Raw genomic sequence first — 7,575 nt, 5'->3', positions numbered from 1 at the left:
GTCAGCTTGTAGGCTCTAGGGCTTTAGCAGGGAACCTCGCTGAGCCCGTGGAGCTTGGCAGGGATGAAGGGAAATCCAGACTGATTCTTTCTCTCCAGGAATTTTCAGAGGCTGCATAAGACACTCAGTTTGCGATAGTTACCTTTGACCTTTCTTTGTTTTTTTTCTTTCCCCCATTTATTTAAGGCTTAGAATGTCTATATTATAGAGCTTACTGCTCAACAGAAGATGCAGAACAGAACGTGTTTGACAAGAATAGTGTCCTTTATCCACATCCTGGGCGATGCCGCACCTTAGTTGCTAAAGATCCTGCTTCTGGGAACTGTTGCCACCCCCGACCTCGCACTGCAGATCACCGGCCTGTCAAAGTTAAGCAACAAGAGACCTGGATACAGATGACTAACTCTTATGTAGGTCACTAAGGCATGAAAAGATGATGAAGAACTCCCAGGAGACCACGATCACTCCTTCCTATAAAAGTCCTCCAGTGTGATTCCAAGCAGGTGAAGACAAGAGAGCAACACCAGGAACATCTGGAGAACCAAAACTAAAATTACCACAATGTTTTGTTCAAATAATTCTCTATACAAATGCTCTTAGACAGGGTCTTGTTGTGGAGCCCAGGTCCCCGGGTCTCAGCCTCCATGTGACTGGGATTACAGGCGTGTGCCACCACCATAACTGGCCCACAACTACTTTGTGGGTGGAGGCCAGAGGTCAACTTTGGGTGCCTTCCCTGGTTACTTTGTACCTTATTTTTGAAACAAGTTCTCTCACTAACTCTGCTATACTGATTGATCAGCAAGGCCCAGAGACCCAGCCTGTTGCTACCTCCCCAGCTCTGGGATTACAGGCATGTACCACATTTCTGCTCCTGTCTTTTACCTGGAAGGAGATAGCTTAAATAAACTTAAAGAAACTACTTACTTTTTTTTGTTTGTTTGTCTTTTCGAGACAGGGTTTCTCTGTGTAGCCCTGGCTGTCCTGGACTTACTACTCTGTAGACCAGGCTGGCCTCGAACTCACAGACCTCCCTCTGCCTCCTCCTCCCAAGATTAAAGGCGTGTGCCACCATGCCTGGCACTTATTTTTATGTATATAAATGTTTTGCCTGCATATGGGTATGTGTACCACATACGTGGCTTGTACCTAGGTCTCCTGCTGTGAAAAGGCGCCATGATCAAGGCAACTTTCCTAAGAGAAAACATTTAACGGGGGCTTGCGTACCCATTACCATTATGTCTGAAGGCATAAGACAGTGAGCCTGAGGGGATTTATTTCTTCACTGCTGTTGCTCTCTTAGAGTATTTTTGTGTATGTGTTATAAAAGCAGAAGATAGGCCTCTGGTAAGACGGCCAAACAGTTAAAGGCACTTGCTTTCAGGCCTGATGATCCGAGCTTGAACCACATTTCCTTCTGGGTTTGACTTGCTCCAGGCCTACCCTCCTTATTTGTAAAAAGTTTTGTTGCTTGGCGGTTGTGCCACGTGCTTCCATTCTGAAACTTAGTATATTATTTCTTGGATGATTACTTCCTGTCTTCTGTGGGGACTTTTGACAAATGTATCTTTTCTCTTCTATATTCATCCCTGACTTGTGCTACATTACCAGAGATTTGTTCAAATTTATCTCCCGACCTTTGTTGTTTTCTTTTTCTCTAAAACAAAACAACTGTACATTTCCAAGCACTCTCTTGATTTGTTGAAGGTTTCTTGTTTGAATTTTTCTGGTTGCGTTTTCTAAGGGTGGTGTCTTCTCTTACGCTGTGCAGTGTATTTATGTGCTCAACACTGGGGAGTTTACTGCCTGCATGGTTCCATTTCTTCTGCTTCCTTTCTCTTAGAACATCCACTACCCTCTCACTGGTATTGACAGATTTCTTCAATGCCTTGTTCTGTCGGTGAGTATGACATTGAAGAGTCACAGAACAGAGAAAGTTCTGCATGTGTGGTCCTCATGTGGGAATTAGGGGTGGGGACTGGGATCCTGACCAAATGGGTCTCCGATAAGGCCCATCTCTTGGAGATCCTCAGTTCCTGCAGGACAGAAGGCTGTCAACTCAAAGAGACATGAGTCTCAGCTTTTATTAGATGTTAGAACATGGAGTCAACCAGGCTGGTTTTCCTAGTAGTTCATAGATTAAACCTATGACTTGAAATTTTACCATAAGCTATGAACGTCCTAGTTGAATGTCTAGAAATAGTGAATAGTGGTTCTCAGAAAACATGTGCCCCCCCCCCTTTTTTTTTTTTTTGCTTCAGGCCTTTTTTTCAAGGCAGGGTTTCTCTGTGTATCCCTGGCTGTCCTAGGACTTGTTCTGTAGGCTGGCCTGAAATGCAGAGATTTGCCTGCCTCCTTCTCCCAAGCGCTGGGCTTAAGGTATGGCCACCACCATCCAGCTAAGGCATGAGCTTTTACATTTCTTTTTATGGAATGTTTGTGGAGCTCGTGATAACTGCAGGGCCTGGGCTATGCTACACGGCACCCGAGCACAGAGCTGCAGGTCCCAACCTCCTCCGAGCCTTGCTAAGTTGTCCAGGTAACCCTTAGGGCCTTCTGACCCAGCTTCCCAAGCAGCTGGGATACAAGGTGGTCCAAATCCTCAGTTTGAGGAGTGTTTGATCCTTCTCCACTATGTTATTAGGGGACAAAGTAGGCAAGGAGGTGGACATGTATATGGAGGTCATATGACTGCTTACAGGAGCCTGGGTAGGTCCCAGGGATCAAATTTGTCACCAGCCTGGGTGGCCACATTGGCTGAACTATCTTTTTGGCTCCTGAAAACAAAACAAAGCAAAACAACAACAACAAAGTTGCTTGTTTTGGATTTTTTTTTTTTTTTTTGAGATAGGGCCTCTCTATGCAGCCCTACCTGTCCTGAAACTCAATTTGTACACAGGGCTGGTCTGAACTCAAAAGAGACCCTCCCACCTCTGCCTCTCAGCCCTTAAAAAGCTTTTGATGGGATTATTCCCTAATGATTGCTTCATGAAAATGTCACATCACAGGCTGGAGAGATGGCTCAGCTAGTTAAGAATAGTGGCTGTTCTTCCAAAGAACCCAAGTTCAATTCCCAGCACCCACATGGCAGTCCACAACTCTCTGTAACTCCAGTTCTAGGGGATCCAACACCCTCACACAGACATACATGCAGGCAAAACACCAATGCTTGTAAAGAATAAGTTAAAAAGTTTTTAAAAGGGGGCTGGTGAGATGGTTCAGTGGGTAAGAGCACCCGACTGCTCTTCCGAAGGTCCTGAGTTCAAATCCCAGCAACCACATGGTGGCTCACAACCATCTGTAACGAGATCTGACGCCCTCTCCTGGAGTGTCTGAAGATAGCTACAGTGTACTTTATACATATAATCAATCAATAAATCTTTAAAAAAAAAAGTTTTTAAAAGAAAAGAAAATATAGAAACAAAAGAAAACTAGAGACATAGAAATCCTAGAGAAGGGTTGGAGTTTATAGCTTTAAGCTACAGCTTTGATTACAAACAAGCAAACAAACTTCATGGGGCTGGGGAGAACGCTCAGTGGTTAGGAACATTTCCTGGTTATCCTGAGTGGCTCACAGCTGCCTGTAGCTCAGCTCCAGGGGTCTTACGCCCTCTTCTGACCTCCGCAGGCACTGCACACATCTGCCACATCCTCTCACACAAATACACAAGTAAATAAAAGTCAAATAAGTCTTTAAAGCTTTTTGTTTTAATGAAACTGTGGTTCAAGAAATATCAACCTGGGCTGGAGAGATGGCTCAGCGGTTAAGAGCACTGACTGCTCTTCCAGAGGTCCTGAGTTCAAATCCCAGCAACCACATGATGGCTCACAACCATCCATAATGAAATCTGATGCCCTCTTCTGGGGTGTCTGAAGCTAGCTGTACTTACGAATAATAAATAAATCTTAAAAAAAAAAAGAAAGAAAGAAAGAAAGAAAGAAAGAAAGATCAACCTTAGCCAGCTGCTTAGTGGCTCATGCTCTTCCCAACATTGGGGAGGAAAAAGCAGGCAGATCTGGCAGTTTGCGGCAAGCCCGGCTACACAGTGAGACCCTATCTACAAAGAGAAAGGAGAGGGAGGGCCTGGGGAAGTACCTCAGTAGTAGGGTGTTTATAAACAGTGCTCAGCATGCTGGTGACCGTGGATTTAATCACTTGAGTTACCACAAAACGGAACAACAAAATGTTGTAAAGTGTGTAATAAGTACAACATTTAACCAGAAAGAACTCCTATTTTCAGTCCTGAAAGCCACATATGCAGCTACGATGGTCTGAATATGCTTGGCCCCGGGAAGTGGTACTATTAGGAGGGTGGCCTTGTCGGAGTGGGTGTGGCCTTGTTGGAGGAAGTATGTCACTGTGTAGGCGGGGCTTTGAGGTCTCCCAGTGCTCAAGCTCCACCCAGTGGCCGCTCAGCCCTCCTCCTGGCCATCTGTGGGAGCAGGTCTCCTCCTAGGGGCTGCCTTCTCATCAAGATGTAGAGTTCGAGTTCCTCCTCCAGTACCATGTCTGCCTGCTTACTTCCATGCTTCCCTCCCTGATGATAATGTACTGAACTTCTGAACCTGTAAGCCAGCCCCAAATAAAAGGAGTCACTTTCATCATGGTGCCTGCTCACAGCGATGAAACCCTAAGACAGCACCCTACTCTCAACTACTCTCAACCGGTACCCTAGTGCTGGGGCTGAATCCTCAGTCCCACACATGAGGTCTGCTACTGAACCACCTGCAACTGTAATGTGAACTTATTAACAAAACAAAACAACAAAACAGTCACATGGGGGCAGAAAAGATGGCTCAGAGATGAAGGTGCCTGGCACCAAGATTTGGGTGTGGTCCAGGACCCACATGGTAGAAGGAGAGAACCAACTCTTGATAGTTGTCCCCTAACCTCTACCTGCACACTTGCACATGTGAGAATACACACAATCAATAAATTGTGTACAAATAAATAATCTTGTGACAATACACTTCGACCTAATGGAGACTCTTCCTAATGGTGAGGATCCATGGTTACATTGCTTCCCTTAGAATACTAGAAGTACACACAAATTAAGCTAAAATTGGAAATAATTGAAAATAGTGCCTGGAAAACACTTTTCTTTTGTAAAGATTTATTTATTTTTATTTTGTGTACACGTGTTCCACATGCATGATTGTCTGTGCACTACATTTATGCCTGTTGCCAGTCAGAGGAGGGTGTCATCTGCTGGAATGGGAATGAAGAACAGTATGGGTGCTGAGCACTGAACCTGTCCCCACGGCAAGAACAGCAAGTGCTCTTAACAACTGGACCATTTTTCTAGCCCCAAGGAACTGTTTTCAACACCAAACATTTTCCTATTATTTTTCCCCCTTGCTTTTTGAGGTAGTGTTCCATTTTGTAGCCTAGGCCACCCTCAAACTCAGCATATAACCCAGGCTAGACTTGAGGCTAGCTGTCTTCTTGCCTCACATTTCAAGCACTGCAAATGCAGATATGAGATGCCATGGCGTATTTAACTTTGTGTGTACGTGGGTATGCGTGTGTGTGTGTGTGTGTGTGTGTGCGCGCGCGTGTGTGTGCGTGCGTGTGTGTGCATGTGTGTGTGTGTGCACACGTGTGTGCGCGTGTGTGCGTGTGCGTGTGTGTGCGTGTCTGCCACTATGCACACGTGGAGTCAGAGAATAACTTTTAATACTTACTCTCTCTTTCCATCATGTCATCAGAGTTAGCAGCATGTACCGAGCTATCTCACCACCAGCCGTATACCTTTGGGACAGGGTCTGGTTATCGTGGAACTTGCTATGTAGACCAACTCAAAGAAATCCACCTGCCTCTGGTTCCTGACACCAGAGTATATTATTCTTAAGTGGTTATTAATTCATCTATATATAATACATATATGATTACTACTAACAATAGGCATTAATAATATAATTTAGGAATAATTAATTTTTGTGAACAGATTTTTAAATATTTAATTGAACTTTTAAAAATTAAAATTTAAAGCTTTACCTACATATATGTTTTACATATATATGTGACACTATATAAGATTTCTTTTCCTACATAACCATACTACAAGTGATCAAGATCAGGAAGTTTAGCATCTAATCCACAGGCAATAATTTTGTGACTTCCAAATATTTGGCTTGCACTTACTTGCCAGCACATCTGTTGTAACTACTTCTTTAGGATCCCAGCTTATACAGAAGACCGGTTAAACCCCCAGCCTTGTGGGACTGAGCAGCTACTAGATTCTTGGACTTCCCACTCACAGCTGCCCTTTGCTGGGTTAGCCTATGAGTCATTCAAATAATCTCCCTTAATATTTAAAGACATCCCATAAGTTCTGTGACTCTAGAGAAGCCTGACTAATACAGGCTTCCAAGTAGGGGCTGGGAATCAAATCCTGCTCCCCTGGAAAACCAGCGGCTTGCTGCATGCTGTGAATCTTGGAGTTCACAGTGTGATCAGATAGCCTGCAACAAGGTGGTAGGTTGGTGCCCAGGTTCCGTGCCTGTGGATGTCACAAATGCCCCGGCGGAAAGCACAGTGGGGAAGGATGAGTTTATTCAGGTTACAGTTCTAGGCTACAGTCTGTTATCTTGGGATGCTAAGGTAGGGACCTAAACCATCACATGGCGGTCAAGCAGAGGGAGCAAACACAAGGATCCTTGTGTGCCTTCTGCCAGCTTTCCCTCCTCACACTGTGCAGGACTTCTCAGTTTTCAACCAGAACAATGGACCACAGGCCAACCTGCTCTAGAAAATTTTGTGTGAAGACTCTCCCTTGGTGATTCTAGATTGTGTGGAGTTGAAAGTTAAAACCAACCAGAGCAGTTGGGAAATATTTAACAAACAGCTCCTTGATAGTATCAAGAGCCCTGATTGCAGAGTTACCAATCTCATTGAAGTGAATAATTTGACCACAGCCGATTTCATACTACCAATGTGATATCAGTTCACTTCCAAATTTTCTGAGAATGTAAAAATTGGCTCTCACAAACAGGAAAAAGCCAGCTTTGGCATTCGATCATTCTATTCAATTAAAATTAAAAGTGGGTGATTGGCTGCAGGGTACAGCTCAGTGGTAGAACACTTACTTACCTGGCAGAATCTATTATCCTCCAAAGTAACTTGTTCTAATCTTAAACAAAAGGTACACATCAAAACGAAGGTGGCTGGGTCGCCATGGTCCCACAGCTAGGCAGAAAGCAAAGGTGGCTGGGTCGCCATGGTCCCACAGCTAGGCAGGAGCTGAATTCTGCCAACAGTCACGTGAGCTTGGAAAAACTTTCCCAGTAGAATCTTGAAATGGAGGCTGCAGCGTGGGCTGTGTTATGGACTGAGTGTTCTGTCACTGCCCTCTAAATTCGTAAGTTGAAATCCTACTCCCTGTGTGCTGACATTAATATAGGGCCTTCTGGAGGGAAAAAGGTTTATAAGGTAGGATCCTCCTGAGTGGAACTAGTGCCCTTATTTAAAAGAAAAGAAAGAGAGCTGGGGAAATGGCTCAGCGGTTAAGAGCTCTGACTGTTCTTCCAAAGGTCTTGAGTTCAAATCCCAGCAACCACATGGTGGCTCACAAC

The sequence above is a fragment of the Mus pahari genome, chromosome 9 (assembly GCF_900095145.1).
Source record: "Mus pahari chromosome 9, PAHARI_EIJ_v1.1, whole genome shotgun sequence".
NCBI classification, from domain to species: domain Eukaryota; kingdom Metazoa; phylum Chordata; class Mammalia; order Rodentia; family Muridae; genus Mus; species Mus pahari.
Note: the sequence above shows the minus strand (reverse complement) of the source record.